The sequence below is a fragment of the Sebastes umbrosus genome, chromosome 14, assembly GCF_015220745.1.
Source record: "Sebastes umbrosus isolate fSebUmb1 chromosome 14, fSebUmb1.pri, whole genome shotgun sequence".
In the NCBI taxonomy this organism is placed as follows: domain Eukaryota; kingdom Metazoa; phylum Chordata; class Actinopteri; order Perciformes; family Sebastidae; genus Sebastes; species Sebastes umbrosus.
Window position 1 is genome coordinate 19,875,470 of NC_051282.1, and position 14,135 is coordinate 19,889,604.

A 14,135-nucleotide genomic window follows, 5' to 3' on the forward strand; every position below is an offset into this window, starting at 1 on the left:
AAAAAACATTAGATGCCGTTTGCAATTACCTTGCATTTCTACTGCAGTGCTGTGTTTGTCTCTTTGGTGGTAGAATCTGCCAATTAATAGGGGTTAATTCAATATTATATCTGACAAGTTGTTTTTGGAGGGCTAATTTTATCACCGTGTCATAGCAGTTGTTTTGTCTGTGCAATCTTAAACCTTCAGTGATTATTTTAGGGTATCTTTTTAACAGCTCTTGATACTCCAGTAATTTATTTTAATCTGTTATCCACCCTGTCTGATCGCCACATCAAAATAAGAGGATTTTTTTTCCCTCACTGGAAGTGGGAACACTTAACGTTTCCATCCTGCACACAAGCCTTGATTTTTTTTAATCTTACATCTCTTATTTTACACCTCTTCTCATTACGTACCTGCTGGTTTTGCCTAAGGGAGCAGTTCAAGAGATTTAGAACTTGAAAGTTGGTTCCTGCAGTATCGTTAAAAAGCCATCCTATCTCTCACTCTCCTGCATACAAGTCTGGAAGTTTTGACACCTCTGGTTTCCTACCGACAGTCTTGGCAACATGCCTGCAGAAGGCTGTTGTATAATCAGCATGATGCTGTCAGTGTGTTGGCCTCTGGAGGCGAGAAACAGTAAGAGGCTCTGACCTGTCCAGAGCCAGCTTAATGAACCCGCAGTCGGTGATGTACAGCAACAAGAAATACTGTCTTACTGTACGTAAATAGGCTTCTGAGAATTTGTTGCTCAAGCTTTGCTGTTTCTAATTAGTTTTTCTTTTATACAGTGCATTGTGTGTATCCTCAAGGTCTAACTAACGTATAGTTGTCTGCATTTCCTTCCTCATAGAATCTTTTGTTTGGGGAACATTTTGAAATCTGTATCATTGACATCCATGTTTACTTGCCAGCAATCTTCTTCTTTCCTGCCTTTTGTTCTTGATCTTGTTGCTTTACTGTCACCTGTACTGAACAGGGCTGTCCTCGACCAAAGAAATTCTTAGTCGACTAACACTCGTACGATTTTGTTGACTAATTCATTAGTCGATTTAATAGACAGATTGGTAAAACTGAGTTCCTCCATACAGAATCACACAAAAGCACCACTTTAAATCTTGTGTTTACCAGAGATGTGCTCATAAGTTTCTTGGAAATAAGTCATTCAGCATGAAAAAAAGCAAATCTTAGTCGACTAAGACCAAAACAGCCAATTAGTCGACTAATCGACTAAGAGTGGGTACTGAAGATCAGTAGAATAATGTGAAACCATTGGCAGCAGGAAACACACAAAAGCATTGCTCCATAGTGCTACTAGTCGTACCTTTTTAAAGCTGCATTAATAGATGTTTTTCTACTGACTTCTTGGGGGCAGAAGAATAACAAGCTAACAGAAACACAACCCTGACATTACTTTTATAGAGTTCTAATGTGTAATGTGTAATCAAACAATTGCTTATTTTCACACATAGGACACAAGGAGAATTATTAGCATTCATTTAGAACATGTTAAAAAGTATGCTTATGTTGAGACTGAACCATAACAGTAAATTTTCAGGAAGTAAAACACCTAAAAATGTCTAAGAAGCTCTGCCGAGTTGGGTAATAATATTAATCTCAGTGGGTTCATCTCTGCGGTTGATCCCTTTCACATTTCACGTAGTTATTAGATTCATAGTTAATATAAAACTTAAAGAATATTGCAGCTTTAACTATGCATTTTAATTACGTTATAACCTTTGTCTGCAGTATGTATTTCAGGCAAGACACACAGTCCTACTGCACACACACAGAAATTGAGAAAAGATTTATAACTCCCTTACCACCGTCTTCCTCTGGCGTTGCCCCCTTCTTCATAATAACCCTGCTCATCTCATGAATATGCAGACGCTCTTCTGTGTATCAGCTCAGATAGAGCCGGCTTCTTAAATCTTCCATTTATGTCCTAAGATTTTCTTTGCTGCTTAAGCTACTCCACCAAATTTCACCCCATCAGTCACATTTCAGTCAGTGGGCGCTTTGCAACATCTTATGCACCAACATGCATCTGGATATCTGCATGTGTGTGTGTGCTGTTAATATTACTGGGCCTATGGGACAGATAATGACCTATTAGACCTGAGTGATTTAGTATGGAGTCCTTGGCAGCCATCGCTGGGGTATCTCTATTACCAGTGACCTCCACCTGAGTGTTTTTCTGCCCGCTTTTTATTTTTTATCAACCTCCTGTCAGGCGAGGCTGTGCAGTACAGTAGCTGGGATGCCTTTAATGTGTGGCAGTGCTCTCCTTGTGGTTCATGTGTTGTAAAGGAGATATGCGGTGATGTGTTAGCAAGATAAAAGAACAGCTGGCAGATTCTGATTGGACGGTTTTCATCCACCTGTCTTCTGACAGAGTTGGCTTGTTTGCATGATAAGCAGTCAACCCCTCAGGAAAGTCTGTTTTTTCCATCCTTGGTCTGTCTCTCTCTTCACGTCTCTTTCTTTCTGTAAAGAAAGAACTTGTTTATTCATCTTCAGTAATTATTTCATTAAAATTAACAGCTGCTTGTTGGGTGCTTTTGTGTTTTGTTTGGTTAGAATAAATTCATATTTTTATACTTGAGAAAGGGGCTGTTAAGCCAGGGTTTGACAGTAAGTGTTGCCAGGTTGCCATTGGCAGTCATTTTGAGTAATTGGCAACCAATTCTTTACCTTTGGTCAAAAACATTTTGAAACTAGGGACAGAAAACAGCAAAACGTGCACCCCAAAATACAAAAAAAAAAAAAAAAATATGTATATATATATATATATATATATTTGTTGCATTAGTCATGAGGGTCGGCTTGGGAGTATAACGAAGTTAGTTAGTTATTTAGAGAGCTCGTTAAAGGGAAACACAGGTAACATTAGGTCGTTAATGTCTCTAGTGTTTGCTTTGGTGATTGGCTTGTGACGGTAGTTTTGGTATGCTAATATTGAGCCGGTAGCTACCGGCAAGTTACGTAATCAAACGCTATAACGTGGGCTTCAGAATAAAGTAGTGCTTTCTGCGTTTATTTTCTTAGCGACCCTGTGTTTGAGTGGTCTGAATGAGACAGCAGAGGAGGAGAGACAGGTGATCAGAGAGGGGAGAGGACGGGAGGTGGGGAGACTTTCAGTGTCACTGTAGCCAGCGATGCAGTAACGTTACTGATCTCCGTTTCGGCTGCAGTTTATGAAATGGACTGTTTTGTCCTTAGTTTTAACATTGTAAAAATCCTCTTTACATCCAGGAACAATACAATAGTGTCCCCTCTTTTGTTTTCTTCTGTCCTCTGTCTCTTCAGACTCCGTCTTTCACGGTCTCTACCGTTGTATCTGTGTAACTCAGCCAAGCCAACCAACCTCGCAACGTCACAGGCTAGAATACTGCAACATGGTGGCCCTCTTGCCACGAAAGATAAAACTGAACCTCTTTTTGTCTTTTAAATGCTGACATTGGTGATGTTTGTTATATAATAGTTAATTAGAGTGGAAATCTATTTAGCAAACCAGCTTAACTTTCCTTTATAGTCAGAAGCAGTCGATGCTGTGAGTGACATTGCTTCACGTCACAATGCTGCACGTGCATTGCACAGTTTTAGAGACAATGGCGAAGCAAATTAAGTTGTTTGACTTTGAATAAACTAACAACATCACAAATGAATGTGTAAGTTTGTTTCAACTGACAAAGAACCAGATGATCCTGAACGAAAAACAAAAAGGAAATTTGTAAAGTCTTTGGAGGCGATATCTTTGAGCTGGATAGAAAATAAAAGTTAGAGTTGAGCCCTGTAAACTCTAGTTTCAAGTACAGACAAATGCATCTATTTCTAAAACACAGACCATGGTTGTCATAGTTCAGCGTGTTCATTTTATGAGGACAAGATAAAAAACAGTTGACAGTGTTCCCCAACTGCAAAATTAGTGTTTTATGCTTTGTTTTGTTGCTGCTTTCATCACTTGGCTCAGTGGCCCAGCAGTGCGCTGCTCTGCTGAATCCATTGAGATCAGCTTGAAAGCACACTTGGGCACTTGAAGTGGTACCTCCTCTATCTCCGACAGCTGCAGGAGGAATTTAACATGTACAGATAGTACAGATATGCTGTCTAAATATTGTTGTTTCTGTGTGTTATGCTGTGAATATTTGGGTCCCCTCCTGTTGCCGTTTCCTCAGCCTCGCTTCATTTCACTCTGCACACAGGAGGTCCACTGTGGTTACAGTAATACTGCAGACAAAGGGACAGCGGTATAGAGAGAGCTACCTTTGATTGGAGAATCTGGATTTGAGCTTTTGTTTCAGCGAGAATTGGCCCTATGGATCCATAATAACTTACCAGCATCAGAGGCGGTCCTGTAACAGATTCTGGTCAGGCAGGAAGAGGCATTTCCTGCACTATGATCAATAAGGTATCATAACGGCAATAATAATGGATGGTCATTTAGCATGTACATGTGCAAGTAGTTCAGGAAATATTCGATTGATCTGCACATTTCTGCACTGCCTTCCGGTCTGTGCCAAGCTCTGTGTGTGTGTTTACGTAGCTACATGTACTGTAGCAGTGGACCAAGCTTATTACATTGCCCTGTAAGTGGTTGTATTGTCAGCAGCAGCCTTGTTGAGATATTATGATGACTAAGGCCTGGAGTCGGCTCTCTCTGTCATTCACACTCACAGTGTGTAACACCCCCACTTTAGTTTATGGGCTGTAATATTCGCAACATTTGGTGGGTAAACTCTAAAAAAACAGGTGTCACCATAACACCACCTCTTCAATTTGTACTTCAGTGTTAATAAGTTTTCTGTTTATGCATATTTTTTTATCTTGCATGTGACACTACCCAGTGTCTCAGCTTTAAACCATTGTTCTGATGTTTTTGCATGGGTTAGTGTCATGTACACTTTCTAGATTCCAAATCATACCATGGTTTTCTAGGGTTTTCTGTGTATTTTCCTGCTCTTCTAGTCATTGTTGTGTGGTGTTAAAATCTACTTTCGGAATCTTGAAACCTACTTTCAATCAGTAAAGAAATGTCAACAACAGTAGCCGTGTTTCATTCACATATTTTTATTTGCATTTTGAAGTATCGCATTAGAAAAGCTGTATGGAAACAAGCATGAGGTGTTGAAATTAATTATGGAAAGGCCTTTGCTGAATATATTCTTACGTAGCGAACATTTAACTCACATGGCTGATCAACTGTTTCTGCTGTCGGCTTCTTCTCGGATATTCCCATAACGCGCAAAAGCTTGTCTTCGTGCCTAGACAGCATTAAACATGGTCGATACCAGCTGACGTGAAAGAGCAATTAAAACTTGCCCGATTGAAACAAATTCCTGCAGTGCTCTCTCCATTATTCTCTCGTGGATGTTAGACTGCCAAGCCCACTTGTTTTGTTTCCCATTTCTACTTCTTCTAAGATCTGTTTACTGGAGGTTTACAGCCATGCGTAGCCTATAGTGCCAACTTCTGACCAAACTCACTCCAAACCAGTTAATGGAAACACACCTAATTTGTATTTCTTTTTTTGCGACATTTAAAAAGTTCAACTGAATGGAAACACGTCTAATGACTTAAGTATATGTGCTTTGTTGTAAATAATCTAAAGCATGTAAAATACCGGTATGTTGCTTTAAACAATGAGTAAAACATCTGAAGGTTGACTTATGCTGCACTGCATCCCTCTCCCTGCAGTGCAGGTCTTTGACTGAGGCATCTGCCACCTGTGACTACACCCTGTGGAGATCAGAGGTCCAGGCACCGCTGTCACAGGAGGTGCAACTGTTTGAAGTATGTGTGTATGCAGGCAGGCATGAAGCTCCATGCTCTCCAAACATCTTATTTACTATCTATAAACTGCAGGGTTGGGATGACTCACGATACTTGGGTGCCTTTAACATAAATGTCAGTATCTGGGTGCTCTACAATTGTAGCGTCGGCTGATTTGACAACGGAGATGAGAGTGACGGCTGGCTTGACCGCACGTTATCGCAATACGATAACGTTTCCTGTCCATGACAGAGTCAGCATGCAGCTTTAGCCATGATGTCTAGCTCTGCTTTTCCTGTCAATGTGTGAAACCCAAAGTGTTTTCCATACATTACTGTATGTGTAGTGTTTCCCACTTTGGAATTAAAATGTGAGGGTGCAGGTCGTATCCACGCAGACCCTCCGCCGTTTTCTGCTTTCTTGTTTCGGCCAGCTGCGGTTTGTTTTGGTTGACGGTTACGGAACGGATCTGACGTCAGGTTACTCTGACTACAACAATAAAGCGGTAATTTAATGAAGCAAATATATAGATTCTGGCATTAAAAAGTTGATTTCAAAATCGTGATACATAGGTGAATTGATTATTTTTCCCACCCCTAATAAACTCTATTACCTCTGTCTGTCTCCATGTAGCATCTTATTGAAAGTAGCATCCGCCTCCCCAGTGGGGTTAACTGAGCAGCACTGATGTAATGAGGTGTGGCTGGAGTGTCTTCTTCACACCCAGTGGCAGTCGTGTGCTGACGGACCTGGTTCAACATCAGGCTGTAATTAAGAGGCTCTCAGTCTCACCTGCTGCCGGATTTCTGTTATTCCAGAAAAAGACAGCCGGCTTTTACCAGGATGACAAGTGAAACAAAGAGGTGCATTATGCTTGCTACCTCCACCCGCCACCACCCCCACCCGCCTCTCTGTCACATTTATATATCATCTCTTGCATTTATCCTCCAGTTGAATACACACACACATTTGTGTTTTCAGCTACAGACGGCCCTGGAGATGTTGCCGTGGAGCCGTCGCATGCTCGATTTGTCTGAGTGCGTGCCTTTGTGTATTAACGGGTGCTTTGCTCGATCCACATTACTGCTGCAATTTTAACTTGGCTGCCTCCACAGTATGCTCCAGCATCTCTCAGGGAAACTAAGTTTGGAGGTGGGAGGGAGAGCGGCAGTTGATGGATAGACAGAGGAGAGCATTAGGTGAAAAGATGGGCTTCTTATTGTACATGTGTTGATGATCAAGAATAGGGGTGTAAGAAAATATCAATACACATGAGTAATCGCGATATTATGTTTTGCGATACTCTATCGATTCTCCAAAACGCTGTAACGATATTTAATCAACCTCTTCACCTCCGATGGCCCACCGTCGGCCCGGCAGCCATTTGATCTTTTGGAGGATGTAGCGGGTTTTAAAGCTAGTGAAGTTACTTGCATTATATGAAACTACAAAACCAAAGTAATCCATTGGTACCATCCATGTCATACTAGCTTGTCAGGAAGGAGGTTAAATAATGCTATAAACTTATGCTAAATTTTGGCAAGGAAAAAACTGGTATGGGCATTTTCAAAGGGCTCTCTTGACCTCTGACCTCAAGATATGTGAATGAAAATGGGATCTATGGGTACCCACGAGTCTCCCCTTTACAGACATACCCAGTTTATGCTAAACCCATGCCGTTTTGGGCAAAAACTAGGGCTGTACGATATAAGGAAAATATGTGATATGCGATAACATTGTTATATATCGCAATATCACTTGCGATAAATAAACAGATGTTGAAGTGTACTCAGTTCTGCCTTTTTCAGTATATTGCTAAGAAACAACAAATTGCTCTTTGAATTAAAAAAGTGAAAGGAAATTATTTCCAACATTCATTTATTGAACAAATTGAACATTGAACTGAACACAGAATAATGATAATGGCATTTTAAAATGCAGTTTTCTACTGATATTCTCTTTCAACAAACTAAAAAAATCCCTGAGTGCAATATCACAGTCTTTCACAATGTGTTTATCACTCAAGTTGACATTGCGATGACAATAAAAAAAACAATATATTGTGCAGCCCTAGCATGAAGTATAAATGTGTTATTTTTGCCTATTCTAAAATGTTTTTTTTCTGGTGAGTTCTTTATACTATGACAGTTTTCCTAAAATTAAATTTAAAAAATCTCAATATATCGCCTTGCTTATAGTATTGCAATATATCACAATATATTGAATAGTTACCCCTGTATCATGAAGTATCTCCAGATACTTGCCAATACACAGCTCTAATCAAGAGGGCGTTCCCATCACCTTGTGAGGAGCAACAGATTGCAGTTGTCAGTTTTACGCGAGGAAGCCTGGAGCCTTCTGACTGTCTCGGCCTGTTACTGCGTCCAGCAGCACTGACATGTAGGTTTCTGACCTTCCTCTGATGCCTTGCTCTCGCTGCCCGGCCGTCAATTTCACCCCTTTTAACTCTCCTCTCCTGGCCCAGCAGTGCCTCAAAGCTTTCACAGATTACCTTAATGGAGAGGGAAAAAAAGTGAAGTGCACAAGCCTGCTGGTTTTTATGTGTCTTTTCACCTCGCTGTTTAAAGTGAAGAGCAGGCACAACCAGCGAGATAAGAGAGATGGAAACAAATGTTCCTCTTTGAAGTTCAGAGTCGCTTTTTTTGCTGTCTATTCATTGAAATCCTATTCTATTAGCGGTAGTAAATTTCAAGGTCTGTGTGACAGCCTGCAGTAAGACGGGAGTCACTTGCCAGTCCTTTTGCAGGATTAGTAATTATGTAGCAGGGAAAGTCATTGTAGCAACAACATCACAGAGAGCACATGAGCTGTTTTTCAGCGTGTTAACCTCCCCGGATCTCTAACTATCCTCATATGGCTGCAGGTGATGATTTAAGGTTTAATACATGTGGAATTGCAGGCCTCTAGTTGGGTCTTGAGTTGTGACCTGCAGGGTTATTTTTAAAGCCCTGATTGGTAGTTTTTCAGAAGGTTATATTTAATCCTGCCATGCCTCTTTCTCCTTCTAGTTATTTGTTTTAACTGCTCCCACTGGAGCGTACAGAGTTACAATTGCCAAGAGCTGTAGGCCCTGCTGATTGGCTTATTTCCTTTTGCCTGTAGCCTTAATAGATGTGCCGGATTAGCAGTTTGCTGCACTTCTACTCCATTTTACCTCTTCTCTCCTTCTTCTCTGGTTAATATTCTGCTGGTCTATCCGCCCTGTGCTGCTGTCACGGCCGGCATCCCACAAGGAGCCCTGCCATGCTTGCAGTAAATTAGGCTGTGTATCAGAGGGAAGAGCCTTGCCTTGCCTTCCCCAACCATCTGCATAACGACAGACCTTCTGGGGAGGACACAGAGAAACTGGCTCCCTTTTAATAACATGGCTCAACATGGAAGAATAAAAGAGTAGCCACAAGAATAATTAAGATAGATGATTGAATGATTGGTTTAATTATAATAAACGGTGAAACGTTAAAGGCCGCTATTTGATATTAATGAGACAACAGAAGAAAAGTACAAAAATATATAGTATACTTGGATTAAATGATCAGGTAATAAATCCGCAACGGAACCACACAGAGAGGCTAAAATTAATGGACGCATATTTTCCCTCTATTAATGCTTGAACAAATCCATATATTTGATTTATCTTAGGGCTGGCTGTCAATCAATTAAAATATTTAATCACAGCTAGCTATGGACATGCCATATGCTTGCTTTATGCAAATGTATGTATATATTTATTATTTGAAATCAATTAATGACACAAAACAATGACAAATAGACAAACTGAAGCCCAACAGACAACAACAGTGTCAGTGTGCTGACTTGACTATGACTTCCCCCAAACTGCATGTGATTATCATAAAGTGGGCATGTCTGTAAAGGGGAGACTCGTGGGTACCCATAGAACCTATTTTCATTCACATATCTTGAGGTCAGAGGTCAAGGGACCCCTTTGAAAATGGCCATGCCAGTTTTTCCTCGCCAAAATTTAGTGTAAGTCTTGAGCATTATTTAGCCTCCTTCATGACAAGCTAGTATGACATGGACCTAAAAATTGCGAATTGCGTTAATGCGTTGAGGAAATTAGTGCCGTTAAAACACATTTGCGTCAATGCGTTATTATCGCATTAACTTTGACAGCCCTAATTTATCTCAATACATAAACAGACAAATGTCAGTTTCAAATAAATAAGTACATGACTGCATATTGCCACATTCATTTAAAAGAGTGACGAGGACCACTCTAAAAGAGCTGTGCGACACAGATCACAGTAAATTACAATAAAGTATTGGCGTTACTAAACATTATTTTACAGTACACACTCATAAATATAAAGATTCTGGTGGCAGGCTTTGGCACATTCATTAATACAAAGTTTGTCTGATGATATGAAAATGTATTGCTCGTCTAGATAATTAAAACCAGCATAGCTGAAGTGCAAACACAATTCAAAGTTGTCTCGACATGATGTTCTGGACAGAGAGTTCTCTTTCAGGGATTTTATTAAACTGACGATATCTTTACTTCTTGTTTATTTATTCACTGATGCCACTTCTTTTCGCTGATGTCAAACAGTGCACTCGAGACTATTCACATAGCTAGAGGAGACCTTGTTCTGTGCAGTATGTGCCAGAGAGGTGAGATTATATCTATTTCTATGAGTGAGACAGACAGCATTCAGAGAGCTACATATTAAATGGTAATTAAAAGCCATAAAGCCCTCAAAAATAATCTGTCTGGCGTCTGGGAAAGTTTTTCTAGTTTCTTATTAGAGCCAAGTCAATGTTCATTTGTATAGCGGCAAATCATAACAAAAGTTAAATCATGACACTTCATATAGAGTAGATCTCAACATTATCTCATGAGCGATAGTGGCAAGAAAAAACTCCCATTTAAAGGGAAGAAACGTCAAGCAGAACCTGGCTCTTGGTGGGCGGCCAAGAGCTGAAACATTTAGTCAATGAAATGATTAGTCGATCAATAGAACATTAATGTCCAGCTATTTTGATAATCGATTAAAAAAAATCTCATATTTCAGCTTCTCAAATGTGAATATTTGCTGTTTTCCTTTGTCATGTATGATAGTATACTAAATAGGGGTGGGAATCTCACCGATACGATACGATGTTATCACGATACTTAAGTTACAATACGATCTTACTGTGATTTTAAACATTTTGCGATATGTTGAGTATTGCGATATATTGCGATTTATTAAATTTTTTCAACTGCAAATTATGCAGTTTTTCAACATATGTTTTATTTTATAAGATACAGTTTTCACTTTTTTCATCTCAGACTTTTCATTCACATATCTTGAGGTCAGAGGTCAAGGGACCCTTTTAAAAAATGGCCATGCCAGTTTTTCCTTGCCAAAATTTAGCGTAACTTTGGAGCGTTATTTAGCCTCCTCCCCAACAAGCTAACATGACATGGTTGGTACCAATTGGTATCGATTCCTTAGGTTTTCCAGTTTCATACGATACCAGTATCTTCACTCTTAGGCTAACTTTAAGACTGAGCCTGCTACAACCTCTGAAAGACAGACTAGTGGGCCGTCGGATTGTTAAGAGGTTAATAGTTTATTTAATAAAAGATTGATACTTGAAATCTGTATATCGATATGATATTGCCACACAAAATATTGCGATACTATGCTGTATCGATCCCCCCACCCCTAATACTAAATATGTTTGGCTTTTGGACAGAAAGTATTTACATATTTGCATCCTCCCAAGTAATATTTACATGCATTTTCAAAACCAGCATTGTAGCCCCAAGGTTTAGCTATATTTGTGACAAACAAGTATAGAGTCAAACTGTTTGAAGTACCTGTGAATTTAGTTTTAGCTATTAAAGAATCCAGAGTTCTGTTTATGTGTGCAGTCTGCAGCTTTCTTATCCTCTTTTACACCCTCCACTCCCTCTGACCCACTTGTTTAACATGCCCAAAATATAAAGCTACACCGCTGGCCTGCCTCCTCCAGAACCATCAAAGCAAACCCAATCCACTTTCCTTCTCACCTCCCGATTCTCCATACCATATGTCCATGCATATGATTTGCAGCAACTTTCCTTCCAGAGTTGAAAGTCCAGTTCAGCAGGTGACTGTAAAGGAAAAAAAACACCTTTCCTTTTGGAAGTATGCGGTGCAGGATTTAGCTGTTCTGCTGATATAGAATATTAGGTATGTGTGATGATGGTTGTTGTGGGTGAGTTGGCAAATGCCTCATGTCACGGACTGAATTTCCCTTCATATATAAATAACCTACTGAAGGCGGTGCAGACTGGTGACTCAAGAAGTGAAAAGTTGAGGATGTGGAAATGCTCAGTTAAATGTAGGACATATCGTAATATTGTGAGGAAAAATACAATATATATGAAACAATTGGGGGGGAGGGGGGGGAGTCACCAGAGGCCCCACGATACGATATTATCACGATTCTTCAGATTGTTAAGAGGTTAATAGTTTATATAATAAATAGGGCTGTCAATCTATTAAAATATTTAATCGTGATTAATCACAAATGAATCTCATATTTTTTATCTGTTCAAAATGTACTTTAAAGGGAGTATTTGATACTCTTATCAACATGGGAGTGGACAAATATGCTGCTTTATGCAAACGTTAGTGTATATATTTATTATTGTAAATCAATTAACGTCACAATACAATGACCAATATTGTCCAGAAACCCTCACAGGTACTGCATTTAGCATACAAAATATGCTCAAATCATAACATGATAAACTGCAGCCCAACAGGCAACAACAGCTGTCAATGTGTCAGTGTGCTGACTTGACTATGACTTGCCCCAAACTGCATGTGATTATCATAAAGTGAGCATGTCTGTAAAGGGGAGACTCGTGGGTACCCATAGAACCCATTTTCATTCACATATCTTGAGGTCAGAGGTCAAGGGACCCCTTTGAAAATGGCCATGCCAGTTTTTCTTTGCCAAAATTTAGCGTAAGTCTGGAGCGTTATTTAACCTCCTTCACGACTAGCACACAACATAGTTGGTACCAATGGATTTCTTCTTCTCACTCTAGCTTTAAAACCCACAACCTCCAGAAGATCGGTGGCGTTAATGCATTAAAGAAATTACTGGTGTTAAACAAATTTGCGCATTATTGTCACGTTAACTTTGACAGCCCTAAAATAAAAGATTTATACTTGACGTGCGTATATCGATACAATATTGCCGTGCAAAATATCGTTATAATATGCTGTATTGATTTTTCCCCATCTCTAGAAACAATATATACAAAAATCCATTTGTCTTCTTTCTTCTGGATCGTCTTCAATCTGTGAACCGACCTCCCCTGGTGAAGGAGGTTTTAGACTTAATCTGTTTTGCATAAACCCAGAGAAACACCAAATAGAGTTGGACTGCTTAATCCGGCTGTATTGGTTCTTAGAGGTTGTTTTTTTTGCCTTGCTTGTTTGTCTTGTCTTATCTCTCAAGGCCCACCGCAGCAGGCTCTTTTTATTCAAGCAGGTTAATGCTCTTGACTGTGCTCTCTATCTTGGCAGTGCAGCCCAGGCCTCATTGGCTGGGCTCATAGATCTTATCGGCTCTGATTGCGGGCTCCCGTTGTCATTCAGGTCTTCTATTATTCCGTTGACCAACATGCTGCGTCTTTTCCTGGAGGTTCTCTCAGTCTTTGTAGTTGCAATTTTAGCCTGCTGCCGCACCAGACTTGCTGACAGACATTGCTTTCTTCTTGTGATAGAGCGGTCCCCAGAAACCCACCCCATCACGGCTCTTTTATGTAGGTTTAAATGATGCTGGCGTTGCGTGGGCTCGCACAGATTGTTTTGGCTGTCAGGGTTATTGTCTGCCAGCTTATGTGGAAATATATTGGCTGTGAATGACGAAAGTAAAGATGAATAAGTTGTTTCCATTTTCTATTCTTACTCTCATGCCCACACAACTTTTACTCCTGCTGTGTTCAAGATGAGGGCTTTATATACAGCTTTGGAAAGTACATCCACAAACCGCAGTTTGGAAAGTTTTTAGGCTGCGTTCCAAACCAGTGGTACAAAGAGATACAAATCTCTCTTCTCTTGGCAAGACGTAAACTTGTTTAGCATTTTAACTTCTGTTAGGACTTCAACTTTCTGCAGTTGATGAATATAAATGTATATAATGTTGCTTTGTTGGTGCAGTATTTCATTTTTTTCATAGCTTTATGTTTATCTAGAGGCAGCATAGCCTACTCAGCGTCGTTGTGGATGCTCAGTCACAATAATAAGCCTTAGTACATAGGCCCAGCTTAGCCAGCCATTGTAATGGGGCCCTTGAGTCAGGTCCTTGTTAGCTGATGCCCAATAAGCTCCGGCCTAATGAAGTGTAAACCAGAG

At 40.0% G+C, this 14,135-nt stretch overlaps 1 protein-coding gene across 9 annotated transcripts in view; it reads left to right on the top strand.

Annotated features, from left to right (window-relative positions):
* si:ch211-278a6.1 (SRC kinase signaling inhibitor 1) overlaps positions 1 to 14,135 on the top strand; it is a 136,522-nt gene that overhangs the window by 61,198 nt on the left and 61,189 nt on the right. The window lies entirely within an intron of this gene.